We start from the raw sequence: 17,875 nt of genomic DNA on the forward strand, positions 1-17,875 counted from the left end.
CATGCCGTGGGTGTTAAGCCGAACGCGTGTCTAACAAATTGCATTTTTTACGCATAGGCTTTTCGCTGAGCTAAAAGAAAATGGCAAGGCAGAGGCAAAAAGTGAGTGAGTTGCTGCAAATTAGTGGGTTTTTCTCACAAGTAAATGGTAAATTTTTTCTAGCGATCTTTGCTGTTCGGAGCTTTTACCGAGGCCTAAAACGCAGGCTCTTACCGGCATCAGATAGCTGAAACGCCGTGGACCATTGATGATTAACATGTTTTGCGATTCGAAAAGTATAACTTTAGTATGAATAATGTAACGCGTTAGTGGATCACTTTTCTGCATTCCTGAACTTTTTTTTTTTTTTGTAACCTGTGGAGCAGCAGTCGCCTGTCTGCGTATGCGATATTCCTTTTTTTTTTTTTTTTTTTGAGATCGGGCGCAGTCTAAAATGGCTTGATTGCTTAATCGCATAGCGCGGCCGCGCCATGACCTGTTCGCTGTTGCCGATTCTTGGCCATTCTGATGACTGGCGATGCCTGGCTTTTCTGTGCAGATCGCTGCAAAGATTAACCCCCCATCAAATTCCGAAGCGGGCGCTATACCTGGCGGTGGAACCAAGCGGCCTCTAGAGGATAGCATGGACAGGAATGGTAATTTACGTTGACTCCGCGCTGTTTGAGTAATGACCGTTTTGTCCGTTGTTCAACAAGTCAACATGGCTGCCTGGACGCCGGTACCGGCTCGTGCCACGTGGCAGCCTTTGTTTGCCGGCGGGCGCCGCTGGCACAGCGCGGCGTCCAAGCATTCGTGCTTTTACTCGCCTTTAAAAATGGGACAAAAAGTTGTAAAGGTGAATATTGAAACCTTAAAATGCACCCGATCAAGCCTGTCGTACCAAATAAAAAAAAACAAGTCGGGTAGTCGATCGTCATTTGGTGACATGAGCAGATGGCCCAACCTATCTGGAGAAATAAAGGCTTGCGTATGACCTTATCAAATTAATTCCATGCTGTTTGATCCACTGTGCGCATTGTTTCTCTGCACACACCCGGTTGATGTTTCCACTGCTGCCTGTTTAAGCTGAAGCATTTGTTTGTGTGGCTAGTTAGGTATTGCAGGTGTGCGGTGGGAATTTGGGGTGGAATGTGTTGTTTTTTGTATAGTGCTTTATTCAGTTTTGTGTGGTGTCTTAGCGCCCGTGCTTGCATAAGCACACCACAGCGGCGATTTTTCTATGTGTAGCATTTCGTTTGCTGCTGCCTGGTTGTTGCAATTGTGATCAAGTGAGCCTGAAAAACTTGTTCCTGGAATGCGTGGAAGTGTTTAGGAGTCTGGCAAAAAATGCAAATCACAATCGTAAAATGGCGTACAGAAAATTATTTTTGCTTCCTTGTGCGGCACAGCTGTAGCAAGAAGCAAGTGGTGTCTACCATGCATATAATCACTCATTTCGTCACTTCAGGGCGTGTATTGTGCATATTGCAGTGCATGTATCAGTGCAGCAAAATTGCACAGCGATTTTCAGGCAATGTGCTACCCTGTACTAGCAGTAATTTGTGATTGTAATACAGAACTAAAGGCACCGAATTAAAACTGCAAATATGGATTGCTCACCCTGGAGCTATGCAAGGCAACTTCTCTTCGTCAGGGCCTGACAAAGACAAGTTTCCTTGTAGAAACAGGTTTGGGCTGAGGCCTCCCATTAGATCTCTACGAAACCTTTTACCTCATAACGTGCATCTTCGAACTTATTTATATTTTTGAAGTTTACTGAATAAAAATTTTCTTTTTGCACTGATTGCAAACATGTAATTGGTTTTGGGTGTTTCCCCTTATCGCAGTATACAACGGAAGAGATGTTGGTTCCAGTGCTCCAATAAAGAATATCACAGTCGGTGTCAAATGAAACGCTAACAGTGGAGTGTGTGGCCCAAGCATTAGCAAAGGTTTACCGCGCCGTCCAGTCACTGCCAGGCGCGCACATCCGGTTTGGCAGCACTTTCGATCCCCTTATTGTGCGATTTTTTGTGTTCTAGTTCTGATATGGTGATAAAGGCGGCCGGCGTGGGCGTACCTGGCGCTTTTGGCCGTTTCACTTTTTTTGTTCACTTATATATTATTTTTTCCTTTCAAATATCGGAACTTGAACAGAAGCAAAATATTGCACTATAGGGAACCAGCGCTGGAGTTTCCGCGGTGTGGGCAGTGCCGCCCTGGCGGTCAAAGCGCGCATACTCCAGCCGCTCCCGCGGACGAGAGTGGCGACTGGTTGAGGCGATGCGAGCGCGTATCGCCGAAACAAAACTAAAGGATGCTGGCGGTACTGTTGCGCATTCAAGTGCCACAATACGTACAAATGACGGAGGACATATTCTTCTATGCTTTTGCTTCTAACACATATAAGCAGGAACGGATGCGGCGTTGCATCTGGGCAGTCAGGCGAGCACAGTATGTTCTGCTCTTGCTCGCCTGTCTAGTGGCGTCGGGCTGGTTTCTAAACCAAATTGCGCGTCTGCTAGATTTATCGATAGTGAGGGCCACCAGTGGAAACCGGGGCGATCGAGCAGAATTTAATCGGTGTTTTGTCGTAAATAAAACATACATATTAATGCAGCATGCGGCATATGTAACAATCTTTCATCTGACCCCCACCAGGCTCCTTCTGATGCCACCGCGTGATGTGAATATGACACAATAGGCAGGTAGACTACATTATTTGCACACAGTTACGCAGAAGGAAAGCTGTCTGTCTACGAGATGCGTACGGGGGCACGTTCACCGAAGCCGCTGAACTGTTATGAGGAATACGCACGCGATGGATGCCTCCGTTGAACGGCACTTGTGCCACAGACAGAGTTGTCACGAACAAAGCAGTGGACTAGTCGAAGCTTAGCTTTCTGGAGTCAGCCGATGCGGTAAAGCTTCTTTGTGCATTGGCTGCTGTGGCGAAGTGACATCGCAATTTATGCCTCGCTAGAAAATGGTCAAATGTCTTGGATTTTTACTCGCCGTTTAATTCGCCTAACGTACTGTGTTAGTTTTTTCGCTTGCCTGTGTCTGCTAGAACAAACGTGTTGATCAACATCGACAATTGCTGGCGTTTTACGTGCCAAACAAGGTATGATTATGAGGAACGCCGTAGTGTGGGAATCAGGATTATTTTGACCGCTTCGGGTTCTTTAATGAGCACATAAATCTCAGTATGCGGGTGTTCTTTGTATTTCAACCCCATCGAAATGCGGCCACCGTGGCCGGGAATCTATCCGCGCTCTCGAGCATAACAGCGCGACACCGTACATGCTACGCTAGCACGGTGGTTTGCTTGATCAACGCCGCGTGCATAATACCGCGGGATGGGCATACATATACCACGGCAGAAAAACGTTGACGCACCCACTCCTTGCCTCTTTTTACTGCAGTAGTGGGCAGCTGGTATCGACGCAGCACGTATATATTATCAATGGAGGCTTGTGAGCCTGCACTAGCTTGACACAAATCCCAGGACGCAACCAGAAAATGTTGACGACGGAGTCGCCACCACGGCACACCACTGTCTCTTCAACGCCGTATGCACAGACGTAGTCTGCTTTGCAGGGCTTCTCTCCGTTTTCCAGTGCTTTCTTGAGAAAGTACCTCCAGACAAAGTTATTTTTTTCTAAACCATAGAGCAGTATTACTGGCGCAATGGCTGCTCGAGCTGTTCGCACCAAAATGAAGCACGGGGACGGTGCACGCGCGAGCGCTCACCGCGGTACAGTGCGGCCGGTCGTCTCAGCGCGAGCGGCATGGCCTCCGAGATTAGCCGGCGGCGCGGAGGCCATGCGAGCGGCTGAGTTTTGTCGCGACTCCCCGCCAGGCGCACTTTTTCGGCGCGCCACCTATCCAGCGCTGGTCTCCCATAGGGCAATCGTGCAGTGCTGCCACACCGGATGTGTGCGCCTTTGAATCGTGATGACTGGATGGCGTGCACTATACAGTCGCTAATGCTTGTGGCATGTGCTCCGCTGTTCGTGTTTCATTTGACGCCGATAGTACAGTGATTACTGGAAGTATGTTGATGTAGCAAGTTTCACATGCTCGAGGATACAATATCCCATTCTGTTTTGCAGCCACCTCTAAATGTATTGGTTAGTCAGGGAGATAACCCCTGGGGTGGCTTGTGGGCCTATGTCAACTTGCTTGTGTCAAAAGCGACTTTTACCCGCAGTCCCCTCCTTCGTTAATGGATATAAAGAAATGATTATAACCTGTTCAAAGGCTACTACTTCAGTGGCTTCTTTCCAGCTTCTTGATTTTTGTGCATGTGTTCAAGGCATGTGAAAAAACAGGGGCTACAACTGACATGTCTTGTTCACTGGTGTGGGAAGGGCTGTTAAAGCTGGTAGTGAGACAGGTAGTGTACCTAAATTTAAAGTAGGCCTTTGGCCATAATATTACACACAAGTTCGCCCGCTTATTACTGGCACTGAGCGGCCGGCCCAGTCTTTGTGGTCATACCTTTAGTGCTGTGGAAGGTTAGCTGAATTAGGATAGTGTGCTGGAGCTGTGTTTGCTATTGTATAGCTTTCGCAGTTCTGGTTCCAACTTCTTGAATAGTTCTGTCTGTTTTCAACTCTTTCCCGTCTTGAGCAGAGAACAAATAGTGCTGTACTCAGGCACAATGTTTCAGGAACATTTACATGTCATGCATTTCTGCAATATTTGGGTGCTGTTTGTTTGCAGTGTTTTATCATGCTTGTACTAGTAGGTGATGGTTTCTAGGGCTGTTGCAAGTAGGTGTGCTCTCCTTTGCTGAAATATTTGTAGTCTGGACGCTATTGAGCACTAATTGTTTGCCTTGGTTACCAGGTATTAATAGCATTATTTTATGTTCTTGTTTGTTACACCTGTGTATGTGCTTCAATCTTCACACACGTTTGAAATGCTTACACCTGTGTAAGCACTTCAATCTTCACACATTTTGTGTAAACACAGCAGTGCTTTCTGAACATGGCCCTACTGGTTGAAAGTGCTACTGTGCTGTAGCTTGTAGGATCTCTCGTGCTTGAAGCACTACTGTGTACCTTTGTTCCTTGAGTATTAGAAATTCCACAAGCTCTGCACTAAAGAGAGAATTGATTTTGTTTTTGTATTAGTAAATTACCATTTCACAGCACTAAAGGCAGCACACTTAACGCATGATGTCTGGTAAGTGAGATAGATCCATGGTGTACCTGTTGCATTACTAGTTTGGTGATGAGCTTTTTCACCATCAAGGGCTTCTGCACACAGTCCAAACTAATGCTCAGTTAAGGCAGGTCACCATCTTCGAAAATGCATCTTTTTTGTAATAAACGATTTTTCAGTATTTACCATTTTCAAGTTCCCTGGCTATTCAAGAATATTTAGCAAAAGAAGTTATTTAGCAGAATATTCAAAAGAAAAGCCAAAAGTATAATTGTAATTTTGAAGGTGGTGACCCACCTGAATGGGAGATCCTACACTTGAAAATCAACTTTTTCGATGGCTAGATCTAAACGAAACTTTCACGGTTAGTGTCTTTTGATGTGCAAATTCTAAAAATAGGATTACTCTTCTAATAGGGCAAGTAATTTCCAATTTGATGTAAAGCAATTGTGTAAGCTGGGTTCTGTGTTAAGAGCTAGAGTACTGGAACTATGAATGTTTAAGGTATAAATAGATGTACTTGGCCAAGTTAGAGTTACAGCTCATCAAAGCTGATAGAAAAAAAGCCATCTTCACTTGCAACATGTGACCCATTTAAACAAGAATTTAATAAGAATTTTGCTATTCAGAATGGGCAAATTGCATACTGCATGCTTTTACCTTTCTGGTGAAGAAACAATGCGGACAGCTTAAGTAGATTAGCAGCTATTTTTTTCCACTATGGCAAGTGTCAAAATTTTTTTTTTTAGAAATCTGAAAATATTTCAAGACTGTTCAAATTGGGAAAATGCCAATAAAAATTTGAGATCATGCGTTAGGGGCATAAGCTGGATATCAGCCAGCTTCACTGCAACGCTGTAGTATCGACATCTCACTGTCCAAGCTTGCTTGTTACATTTCACATCACAAAATTGTGTAGGAACGAGCTCGTACAGTCTGTGTATGATCATGGAAAGGGTGCACTGATCTCACACTGGTGTCATTGCTTCACCACTTTCCTTCGCAAAAGGCAGTCTTCCATGTCATTGCTGCGACTGATGAGTCAGTGTGGCCTTCTCACGGGGTCACACTGGCACCGATCATATCGTCTGTTGCCATGCGGCCGCTGTTGACATTGCCCACCTTGTCAGGGGAGGCCTTGTGTACTCCTTGTTGTGGATAGCAACAGAGGAGTGCAATAGGCCTCACCAACGGTGTTTATCCCACCATGTTGGCGGTATCGTCGATGCTCACGCAGCTGAAGCGCAAATTCAAGGATCACTGCAAAAGGCCCCCGGGAATGCAAAACGAGTTCGAAGATGCGTTTCTGGCCGATTTTCAAATTTTAAGTGTCGTGTTTTTCCCTCCAGATTGTCCATGATAGTGGCAGAACATGTGCAAACATAGAACAGTGTAGTAACCATTCCTCCTCTTAGTGAGCTCCAGGCGAGATGGCATCATGTGGCAGGCATACATTTGTAAGAAAGATAGCACATCTTCAAAAAGTGCTGAATTTTGGTAGCTGGCATTACTGTCAGAAATGCAGCTTAAGCTCCAACCTCTGCTGAAGACACTGAATGCTGTGCGAGCATATCACGATTCCTTTCTCTTAATTGTATTCCATCATCATCCATATCTCGTTACTAACAGATTTTTTGAACTGTGCTGTGGCTCACTGGCTTGTGCTGCTGCTAAGCATGAGGTTGCTGATATACAGAAGTTCATCCTTGCTGAGCGCAATTGGTTGAGGCTCAAATATGACAACGAACATTCTATGATAGAATGTATACAAGATTGTGGCCCAAAGCACTGTCTCTGATAGGTGTCTCCATTTGGAGTGATAAACCCTTGAATTTAATTTTCACTTGCTGGTTCAAGTGTAATGTGGGTGGTGTGCAATTTGACTACTGATTGGAGCATGAAAATAATTTGATTAAAGTCCTTGCATTATCCCGGTTCAGTGCACTGGCTAGAGCCCTCCAGTGGTTTTTAATAACTGGAGGGTGTAAAACAGTGCAAAAGCATGCTTGTGCATCCTTGCATAAAACCCCGAGGGCTTTTGGCTTGTGGAAGGGTTTAAAATGGATGCTCCAACAAAGCAAGGTATTTCTTTTCATATGGTAGAGGTAGTCTCTGGTGTAGCTTGTCTTTGGACAGCATATATGCACATTTGTGAACATTTTTCCCTCTTTCTTTTCTTTAAGATGGCTCACCAGACGCCAAGAAACTGGCCGCCGTGAATGACCGTAAGTTAGCCCGTCACTTTTTTTGTTAGTCTGTGCCAGACATAGCGATTGTGAAAATACGTATATCTATGTCAAGGAGTAATTTGCAACAATATGATACAGTGGACTCTTAAATGTAGCGTAATGAAGAGTAGATTTAAGAAATGTATGCATATTTCAAAGTGCAACTTTATTGAAATTGCACCAACCCTTGCTAACTGAGTGTACAGAAGTAAACACAATGAATTATGGTTTGGTTAACACTCGAGGTACGTGTCATCCTCTGAAATAGCATCATCCTCTGATACATGCCTTGCCTTTGAAAGCAGTGTTTGGTAGAAGCTCCTTGTAAAAAGGCCAATCTCGTCAACGTTGACATCTTGCAGCTCAAATCTCGGCAGAAATTCCTGCGCAGCTGTTGCCTGTCGCTGCAAATGTCTTAGTGACTTATGCACCATTTGCAGGGCTTTTGCTATTGGAAAATTCACATGCGCATAAACTTTTCCAGTTCTTCATATGGTGTTGCGCACATTTGCTTTGATACGTATGTGCCATGGAAATCTGCGAGAACGTGGTCTTCAGAATGTCGAACTTTTTTGCCACCTCCATCTTGGCCAGAACTTGCACCTAATTTGAAGTTAGGGCTTCTTAGATGGTGGACTTCTGTATTTCATTTGAATCTTTCTGGCTCATAGGCAATTTGCATTGCAATCATTTTTCCAGTTCCGGTAATTGCCAGTTACTATACCTGCTGCTGCGTGCACCAGTGTTACATGCTGCATCAGCTGCAATTCCGTGTTCGTCATTGAATGTTAACGAAATTTTGCGTAAGAAGTTGTTGCTGCGCCTGGCCTTAAGGGTGGACATGTGTTTTAAAGCTCTCCTTAGTTGTTTTTGAATCAAATTTTAAGAATTGGCATGATTGTTTAGTTTCTTCTTTCGATTCTAAAGAGGCACTTATTTTTCTCTGGGTTCATTATTTCATTATATAATTGAGAAGACTATCTTTTCTTCTTACTACAGTAGACAAATAACCACCTCACAGAAATATCCAAATGACATGCATCAACAGGGGAAAGCACAAGGCTCACAACAAAGGAATCACTTTTATAATTGCATCATTATTCCTTACTTTACAGTACATTAAACTATTGTTTTGAACATGGCCATGCAGTAGTGCCACAAAATTTGCTTGCTATGTTGTGTGCTCCAAACCCTTAGCTTCATGCCACAAAAAGAATTTTTGTTGTCTGTGATAGCCACTGATATCACAGTAATGTCTTGCTGGGTGTACAAAATTAGTATTTTGAGAAGAATGAAGAAAACAAATGTGACATTTCGTTGTGGAGCAGCACAAATGTGTGTGCACATGCACACTTGCAAAACAGTAGTTGGCTACAATTGGTAGACCCTCAAGGCAGCAAAATGCAAGCATGGCATCATTGAATATGTTGTTTTAGCATCCACACAGGCAAAAAAATCGGGTATTCTACATATTTTGAAATTGATGTTACAGCTGAAATATTAACCTCAGAGACATGAAACTTGGCAGATAAGGAGAGTAATAAATGCAGTTTCCAAAAATGCTATTTTTGAAAATAATTTTTGATGACTTTTTTTGGTCTAAAGACCCATGTCCCCCCTTCAAAGCCTACTCCGATGAACTTTAGCAGTGCGTTGGTACGCTAAGGGCTGTAAGTACAAGGCGATTAGGAGGCTGGTGTCAAACAGGTTGCACAGCACTGCCAGTCTGTTAGAAGTAGCCAGGTAATGTGGCATAGTGAAACCGATTATCTTGAACTGTGTCAATACGGCTAAGGTTCTCTGAGAGGTCAGAAATCTGCTGTGGCCCAGAGAAGCTTCCGTCATTTCGACTAAACTTTGTATATCTGGCTGAGCATTATGGTTACCAAGCTCATTTCCATCTGTGGCAAGTTACTGGAGCAAAAGATATTCTGCTGTGAATGGGAATTGAAAGTTTCAAGGTCAGCGACGGCTGGCTCTGCAAGTTTGAGGTATGACCTTCATTTTGAGATCTGTGGCAAAAGTGGTGGTGTGTACAAGACGTTGATTGTTGATTACTGCTTCGGAAGGCTGCAAACATTGCGCAGCCATTACTAGGCGACTATTTTAATATTTTACGAGACCGGGTTATTCTACAAGCCTCTGCCAGAGAAGACTCCTAGTGTATCTGGATGTTCTTGCCGCGATGGGAAATGCAGTAAGGTAAGCATGATCTTGTTGCACACATGAACATGTGCAGATTGGAAGATCTCATTTTGGTTATTGGAAAGTGGAAAAGCCTAAGATGCTTTTAAAGGCAAAAGAAGTTACCCATGTGGCATGAAGCCAACTTCAAAGCATGGATTACACAACAGCTATTTGAAGGCTAACTGTGGTGCCCATGGCTTCATCCATGATTTGGAGGCATTTGGGAATTTCTGCACCCGAATGCCTTGAGTGTTCTCCAGTTCATTAGTCGGGGGCGTCAAGATCCTAAAGGTGTTAAAACTGCTCGTGCTGACTGCGTGCATGGTGCTGCGCTTCAGTGGTGCCAAAAAATGCAACATTGATTTGCTGGCAGCCATGCAAGTTCTTGCTGATGCATGGAAGGCAGTGAAGGGAAGGACATTTCATTGCTGTTTCTCTCGAGGATGTGTTGCCGGCGTTAGGTCAGTACTTGAACTGCTGGCTACAGTGCAGGATAACGATGCAGACGACCATATTGATGATCTGTAAAGCAGTGACATGCAGATTCCAGTTTGAGGGAACATTGGTAACTCTTCAAAAATTGAAATTGCCTCAGTGACCTGTGTTGCTACATAATGACGAAGTCTAGTGCTTGTAAGGTACTTTGAGGAGTGTGTGCTGCGAGGTCATTGAATGGGGACCTTGTGCAAGCTCTCCCAGTGAATTTCTGTGCTATAGTGAGGACAGGACGCCACTTGCCAAATACAAGCAGATTTGATTCTGTTATCGGAACGTCATGCAACTGCACAATGACACCCGCCTCCCCCCTCCTTTTACTTAAGTGTGAGAAAATAAACTGAAGCTCTTCTGAAATTGTATTTTTGTTCAGTGTATGCCTACTTGCAGTCCAGTGGCTGCCCGCAGCCTTAGAATAATGAAGTGCCATACTTAGCTTATTATTGCCATGTAGGCGTTTGCTTTACCTGTTCATGTAAAGCCTGTTTCACATGAGTGGTTTTGCTCCAAGAGTGGTACGTCTGCACACCGCTGCAATTGAGATTGCCGGAGTAGGAAAAAATTCGCTCGCGGCTGCAAATTGTGGAGCAGTGACGCGGGGAGCCCGTGATTGCAGAAGTAAAAATAGAGAGTGCGCGCTGACCAGGAGGAACTCGTTTTCCTAGCAGACACCCGCTGCAATGAACTGCACTTCACATGCAGTGTAGAAGTGCCGTTATTTTACTTTTGTTGTTCTCGACGGCGCTTCCATTCCTACAGCGCTTCGTACTTTTCATTTGCAGCACATGTTGCTGCTTTTTCTTGCTTACTACCCCGAACCAGCTCGTTCGTATAGTTGGCTGTGTTCTTTCGTTATATGGTCACATACCCCGACCACAACAAATGCCACCGCCTTTTTACTGGAATGCCCATAGACGAGAGAGACTGGAGCTCCTTCAAAATTTGCTGGTACAGTCAACCTCGTTAATACGTACCCGCTTTAAGCGTACTAACGGTTAAAACGTAGTTGCGACGAATCCCCGACCGAGTCCCCATAGAGCCCAATGCATTCGCTGACCGCTTAAGCCGTAGTACTTCGCCCTACGCCTACCGGTTAGTGCGTACCCTGCGTACCGCGATAACGTTTTGTGCCATAAAATTTTACTGCGCCGCTGAACTTCCAGACGCCACAATGTGCCGCCAAAGGTTTTCCGTCTTTTCGAGAAGTGCGTAGATCGGTCGATCACTGATTCCGACTTCCGCGCGATTGCGGCGATGCTTTTGCGGGTAAGCGAGAAAGAACGAAGGTGAGGCGGCGGCCACCGAACGAACGCCCAGCATGACTTATCGCCGACAACCTTATCACAATAAGTATCTTCAGATATCTGCTCGGGCACGCGTGCGGCGCAGCACCACTTTAAGCCTACTGCACGCTTTTAATAGGCGACAACCTGAACGCGCTGGGCCGCCGATCTCTGCCGCCTCGTTGCGCGGGCCGTGTTCAAGCGCGCGCCGCTTTGTAGAAAAGAAAGCAGCTCGCTGTTGCGGAGATGAGCGTTGCTGGTCGCGGGCGACGAGAAACCTTTGCATTGACGCTATCACGTTAAACGCACACGTATGGTACAGCAAGCGTAGCGCTGTTGCAACCATACTGCACGCTTTTATTGGGCGACCACCCAAACGCGCTGCCGTTCGCTGCCAGGACCGCTACAGCGTCGCGGAGTGCGCATCGCTTGCAGGAAGTTCGTCATCGCCGCGTTAACCGAACAAATTACTCGCCGCATCTGTGCACGGTCTGGAGCGAAGTGGCTACGAAGAACACTCCCACGACAAATGCGCGCGTGCGGTACAGCAAACGGCCCGGCAGTGACGGCGTGAGCCGAGAAGGCGACGCGCTGCACGCAACTAGCCAGGAGACGATCGGCTCCACGCAGCCGTACCGCGTTTCAATGGAACTGCGTCAGTTTTCGTTTATGAGCAGATCGTGGTACAGACGCACGCACATATATCGCGGAAAGCCGACACTGTCCGTTCTGTCGCTATGTTGGTCACTGCGTATACCGGACCCTGTAATAGTTCCGAAATGCTGATTGGCGTCGCCACCGCGCGCTATCGGCACTATCGGACGGTCGTGAGAGAGTACCAGAATCTTTTCTCCACTTTGGCAAAAAGAAAGAAAAGGCTTTGCAATGGGTACTTTAGGCAATATTTGCTGTGGCACTGTATTTATTTCATTGCTGGCGGCGATGCCGTACGCGAGGAGATGCAAATCTTTACTTTGTGGTTAATGCGTACTACCGTTTAGTGCGTAGTTACGCGGCGTTCCCGGCAGGTACGCATTAACGAGGTTCCACTGTAGTCGGTGCCGCACGGCGCACGAACGCCTTGTGGCATTCAAAGAAGGAAGCCATTGAAAGAACTGCGCAAGCTTCAAACCATACAAACCAACACAAGTCTTTTGCTTTTGTGTGGACAATTATGAGTGCTCAACACGGCCTTTGTTAAAAAAAAAAGCTAGAACAGAAGTAAACGCGACTATATGAAAGTTCTTTAAATTATATTTAGATACTGAATATTTACTTCATTGAAAGATGAGACGTATGAAAGTCAAGCACTGAAGTAGAAAGCTGATGAAGGATGTGCACCAAAACAAGCATATTTGCAATGAAGCCCACGAGTAGTGGGTACTCTCCTCAAATAACACTTCGCAACGTCGTGCAGAGGCATTGCATGTAAACCAAAGCTGCGTCTGCGAGCCACCATGTGAAACATGGTGGCTCGCATGTGAAACAGGCTTAAGTCTAATACTCGGAGCGAAAATGTAGGTTGTGAAACTCGTGTGTTGCTACAGTGGGAATGCTCATAATTTTGCTGTTGTCTTTCAGCTTTCGGAGCACAGCTAGCGGCACTGGCTCAAGAGGTAAGAGGCTGCCCCTTTTTCTTTTACTTGCAACCCAATTTGTGATAGATTTTTCTAATTGCACTCTATAGCATGACACTTCTGACCTTAGCTGTGTGTACTATTGCCTCAACAATAATTTTTCATTTTCAGGGGTTCCCTAGCAAACGCTGCACCGGCTGTTGAAGAGTGGAGTGTACCTGACAAAATGGTTGGACTAAGTGAGTGACCCTTGTGTTCAATTCTGCACCATTAATGTAGATGCTTGCTTGTTGAAAGCAGCTCCATGGTTGCTTCAGGTTACAGGGATGTGATTGGTGCACCATGAGGAGTGGAGTCAGCAACATTGATGTAAAAATTACATAATTTGTTTCGAGTGTTTGCCAAGAATTATCTTTCACTGAGCGAGGAAACTGGAGGCACTCAGCTTCTTTCATCTCCCATGACTCTTCAGGTTGTGCTTTGAAAAACCTTGAAAATTTGGTAGCAGTGCCCTAGCGAGGCATTTGTGTGTGAAAATGTGCTAGGTAACTGGTGCAGAATTTAGTCTTGCTGCTCCAGTGTGGCTTGGACCAATCACATCGAGGTTAGCAGTGATAGCCGCATTTGTTGAGCATTTCAGTGCATGCGAAATGTGCATTTTGATGTCCTCTCATTTGATAAGCCCATTAATCTTTGTTAAAATCCTTGAAAGCTCAAAAGTTCATAGGGACACCTACTGCAACAGAATTAACGAACTTAATGAGTCGTGTCTAAAGTTTTTACAATATGACTGCTTAAAGAGCCAAACCTTGAGCTTTGTCAGATAGCGTCGGCATAACCAGAGGGCAGTGATTTCAGTCATTTATCAAGTGGCAGCAGTATCTTTTTGTTGCATGAAAGTTTTGGAAAAGGGTGAAGCTAAACTGCAAAGTATAGCTTGAATGCCTATTTAGCCATTGTGAGAAGTGGGTAGATACTTGCAATAAATGCTTACACCATCCCTGCTGTTTGTGTCATTTTCTTCAAGTTTAGTGTTGTCTGTCAAGGCTGCCTGCAACAAAAGTTAGGACTTGAGGCATCTCTTAGGCAGTGACTATGTGCAAAACCAGTGATAGGCTTGTCTATGAAGGCTGCACAACTGGACAGCTTCATGATCTCTTCTGTCTGTCCGCATTGCCACCACCGCGGCAGACGTGATGTCGTGTACGATGAAAATAAAAATGCTGGCGGCCAGTTGGTTCTTGCTGCTCCAGTCCTCGCTGCATGCTCGCATTCGATACATTTGCTGGTATCGCAGCTCACAGTGACAATTTAAAAATGGCTAGTTTCTTCCAAGATTGATATTCCTGTTAATTTAATGAAGTTGCATCTTAAGTGTGTCAGTTGTAGGAATCAGCGTTTCATGTAGTAGTGATTTGCTGTTCATGCCAATTTGACCTGCTTTCAAGCTCGCCACTCGAGAAATGATAAAATGGCACCATAACCTTGATTTTATAAAAGTGCTCTAGTGTTCTTTGAACTGCCTTGGCTGGGTCGTCCTATGCCTGTTGGTTAATTTGTCGCATTTACTTTTATCACATGAATGTTAACTGTGCGCCTAAGTTTGCAGTGTGGCCCATACCACTGTGTTGCAAAAGATCTTCCACATTATTAGGGGCACTACAGTGATTGATTAGTGCGAGCGCAGTAAGCATCAAATTGTGAAGGCCTGATGGCGACCATTGATAAACTTGCTAATGTGACTTATCACAGATGACCCAATTGCAACAAGCATCTTGGTTGTGCTTGGCAGCATGTGCAACTAAGGGTTGTCCACTGTATTGCATGCTTTTGTTGGGTGAGAGTAGCAGATCATTCGATACTCATGCATTTGCCTGGGAAGATCAGTCAAATATCTGTTCTGCCACTGTTTTTTTTCCACCCTCCTCCATCATAGTTTCTGTATGCTCGACATAGTCTTCAGGCTAAAACTTGATTCACTCTGGCATGACAGTGTCTTCAGTGCTGATGCAGATTAGTATTTTGCAGTTACTACTCACTGTTTATGCCTAGTTAAACCATGTTCCCGGTAAGTACGTGCTAGCAAGGTTTACTGTACCATTAGTACTGCTCATAACCAGTGTGAAATTTCTTTGCATTTGACCTTTAACTGCCTTCGTGTGGCTTGCTTTGTATTCAAAAAGGTGACTCAACTTAAGCCATGACTCCTGGCTTCATTGTAGCACCTATTGTGAACACACTCGAGAAAACTGGCTTTGAATGTTTGATGGTCACTTCTTTATATGGACTTGACTGACCAAGTCTGTCTGTGGCTTCTAGTAGAGCATTTTTGAACATGAGGCACTGTGAAGGTTTTATTGTGCAGATTAAAGTGTTGTTGTGGCTTAGTCAAGCCAGCTTACTGTGTTGCTGATGTGCAGTCATTGGTCGGGGAGGCGAGCAGATCAGCCGGCTGCAAGCGGAGTCTGGGTGCAAGATCCAGATGGCTCCCGATTGTGGGGGCATGTCGGAGCGACCCTGCACCCTGACCGGACCACGGCATGCCATTGAGTGAGTTGTCCTTTTGCAAAGCTTTTTTATTTAGTTTCTGCTGGACATTGCAACAAAATTTTTACTTCTGTTTAGCAGACACGAGGGGTAAGATAACTCTTCATTGTGCCACAGGAATGTTTAAAAAAATGTAGCCTGAGCTGTCACAGGTCGAAATATACTGCAGCTGCAAACAAGGAAGGCAGCCAAAGCTGTTGTGAGGGAATGACTTCAAAAGGGTTAAAAGTTTGAGTAATTGTGTACGGTGAAATACCAGAAAAAATAAGGGTCAGTGAAGTGAGAACATTTGCTGCTTGGTGTCAAAATAAATTCGAAAATATCAGCTTCATGAATGTCAAATTTTTTTGCTTTCGATGTGTCCTTGCCCCCAAGAAATGTACTGTGCTTATGGGGCCGGTCTGTGCTGATGTGATGCAGGAAGGCAAAAGAAATGATCAACCAAATCATAAGCCGTGGAGGGGATCCAAGCCAGCTGAATGATGGCCACGTTGTGGTGGAACTCATGGTGCCGGGGCCCCGGGTGGGCCTGGTCATCGGCAAGGGCGGCGAGACCATCCGAGGGCTGCAGGTACGGTGCTGACAAAATGAGCCAACAGTGCTGCTAGAATGTTCCACTGGCGCCCTCTAGGGGTGGGTTAGGCTGGGGCCCGCATTTACAAGCATCCACTTGAGCCTTCTGTGGTGCCTCATCTCGGGGGTGAAACACGGATGCAAAAGCAGGCTGCTTGGCTACCGAGCTGAACCGCAATCTGCAGCTTTCCTCTGAGCTGCAGCGTGGTAGGTTCTGGTACAGAAGCACGGCAATTTGCTCAAGTGTCCCCTCCATTGTGTAGAAGCAGAGCTGCACATTGCAGTTATTCTCCGAACAAGGTTCATTGTCCCCTTCAGTCAAGTTTTTAAGGCCTTCAAATTTATACATTTGCCTGAGCAGGGGGTGTAAACTTCGGGGAGAAAAACTCCCATCACATGTAGCTGATAGTGAATTTCACTGGTAGATTTGGGCGGTGGGCCGAATCCACGAGGGAGCACCAAAATCCGGTGCGAAGTGACCAGATTCAGATTGATCGGCTAAAAATTAATTGGCTTTGTCAGGGAGCACAGCGGAAATTGTCATGCACGCTTTGGCCAGTGGAATAGGGGATGGATATAACTGGGCGGTGACAAGTGTGCCACCAGGCTCAACAAAAAAACATATTTTTCTTTTGTTTTTGTTATGTTGGCCTAATGCCTCTACTTCGATATTCAAAAGGTACAGCACCATCTGTCGACAAGCCTGTAAGCTCGATCTGCCATGTTTTGCTGGGTGCGAAAACTCGTATCGCAACCTTTTCGATGCTCGCTGCTGGTTTTTTGTTTGCTCTGCGATAACATCCTTGTGCTTCGTGCACAGTTCAGGCAATAAGGTAGCCGTGACAATGCCCGGAACAAGGTAACTGATTTTAATCTTAAGTATGTATTGGTTACCTAACGAAGAAAAATAAGTACCAATGTGAACTTGTTTCGGCACGATCGGCTGCGCTTTGGTTTGGAAATGACCAGCGCGCAAAAGTGCTCTTCAACCTCGGTAATTTCCCCGCACAGTTTATTTGCACGCAACATAAGCTATGCTTGCAAAACAAAACTTCCATACTTATTTTTAAACATACTGATGTCGCGCATGCAAAGCGTGCTATCGCGACGTAGAGCTGATCACCCCTGGCTAGTTGCGTGCAGCGTGTCGCCTACTCAGCTCTCTCTTTGTATAAAATTGAAACGTGCAGTCGGTCTTTTTGTTTGCTTTGCGGCGCACTGCTTGTGCACATGTCCATGCCTTGCTTGGTTAGAAAAAACTATGAAACGCGCCATTGGAGAAGGGTGTAGAAATGCCTGTTGCTAAAGAAATGAGCCGAGGAAAGCAGCACAGTGTTGCACAGGTCTCGCAGAAATGTGGTTTCGATATCTGACGTGTTTTATTGCAGTGGGAAATTTGATGGAGATGTATTGCAGTGCAAGGTTATCTTAGAAGTTGACAGTCGCACCTCCTCTGCATTGAACCCTTTTCTTGGAGCGCCTACCTCACATTAAATGCTCTTGTTCAGTTTTTTCTGCAGATTCCAAATCTTAAAGTACATCTGTATTAACTGCATTAGAACAGAACAAAGATATGCGTTTCTGAAAGCATATTTCTTTATGGTTTTTTTGGCAACTTTGCTTTGTGAAACACAAAAACAAAGTATGTGGCAAAACTGCCAAAGAGCTGGTCTAGCCGATGATGCTAATTTCATTGTTTTCATTGAACTTAGAATGTAAAATGAACGGATGCAAATATGAGTGAAAAAATTTTTGCTTCATACACTTCACGATTATCGAGAATTATAATTTGGTAAACAACATTGTAAGAAAATAGCATCATTGGCTAGACCAG

The 17,875-nt window shown here is 45.1% G+C and overlaps 1 long non-coding RNA gene and 1 pseudogene across 1 annotated transcript; both read left to right on the top strand.

Moving 5' to 3' along the window:
* The first annotated feature begins 539 nt into the window (after positions 1–539).
* LOC119378536 (uncharacterized) lies at positions 540–12,961 on the top strand. Its single transcript, XR_005181015.2, has 3 exons — positions 540–635; positions 7,335–7,376; positions 12,926–12,961. It is a non-coding gene; the product is annotated as an uncharacterized LOC119378536 (long non-coding RNA).
* Positions 12,962–13,081: 120 nt separating this feature from the next.
* The window catches only part of LOC119378535 (far upstream element-binding protein 1-like), a 41,208-nt pseudogene continuing 36,414 nt past the window's right edge, over positions 13,082–17,875 (top strand).

The sequence above is a fragment of the Rhipicephalus sanguineus genome, unplaced genomic scaffold (genome assembly GCF_013339695.2).
Source record: "Rhipicephalus sanguineus isolate Rsan-2018 unplaced genomic scaffold, BIME_Rsan_1.4 Seq861, whole genome shotgun sequence".
NCBI lineage: Eukaryota > Metazoa > Arthropoda > Arachnida > Ixodida > Ixodidae > Rhipicephalus > Rhipicephalus sanguineus.